The sequence below is a fragment of the Meleagris gallopavo genome, unplaced genomic scaffold (genome assembly GCF_000146605.3).
Source record: "Meleagris gallopavo isolate NT-WF06-2002-E0010 breed Aviagen turkey brand Nicholas breeding stock unplaced genomic scaffold, Turkey_5.1 ChrUn_random_7180001913143, whole genome shotgun sequence".
Classification (NCBI taxonomy): Eukaryota; Metazoa; Chordata; class Aves; order Galliformes; family Phasianidae; genus Meleagris; species Meleagris gallopavo.
In genome coordinates, this window is record NW_011176043.1 from 1 (window position 1) to 365 (window position 365).

The window sequence follows — 365 nt, forward strand, 5'->3', positions numbered from 1 at the left end:
GCTGCCTCCCTCTGTCGCCCCGCTTCCCCTCTCTCGGGCCCTCCTTCTCTCCCTGCCTCCTCCGTCCCTCAGCCCTTCCTCCTGGCCCCGGCCGGTCCCCCCAGCAGTATAGGTAGGAGTAGTAGGCGGTGGAATATAAAAACCTTGGCGATTTGCGCCTCGATCAGGGAGACGATGTCCTTGGCGAAGGGCACGTTCTCCTCGGCCAGGATGGTCAGCATGTTGATGTGCGGCTTGCTGTTGAACGTCAGGTCCTCCAGCGACGACTGGTAATCGCGGCACGCGTCCTCCCGGGCCTCGCCGCTACCAGCGCTGCTCTCCGGGGCCGACATGTTCCTCCGACCGGGGCCCGCACCAGGACCCGA

At 65.5% G+C, this 365-nt stretch overlaps 1 pseudogene; it reads right to left on the minus strand.

Moving 5' to 3' along the window:
• Positions 1-10: 10 nt before the first annotated feature.
• LOC104916534 lies at positions 11-359 on the minus strand (annotated as a pseudogene).
• Positions 360-365: the final 6 nt, after the last annotated feature.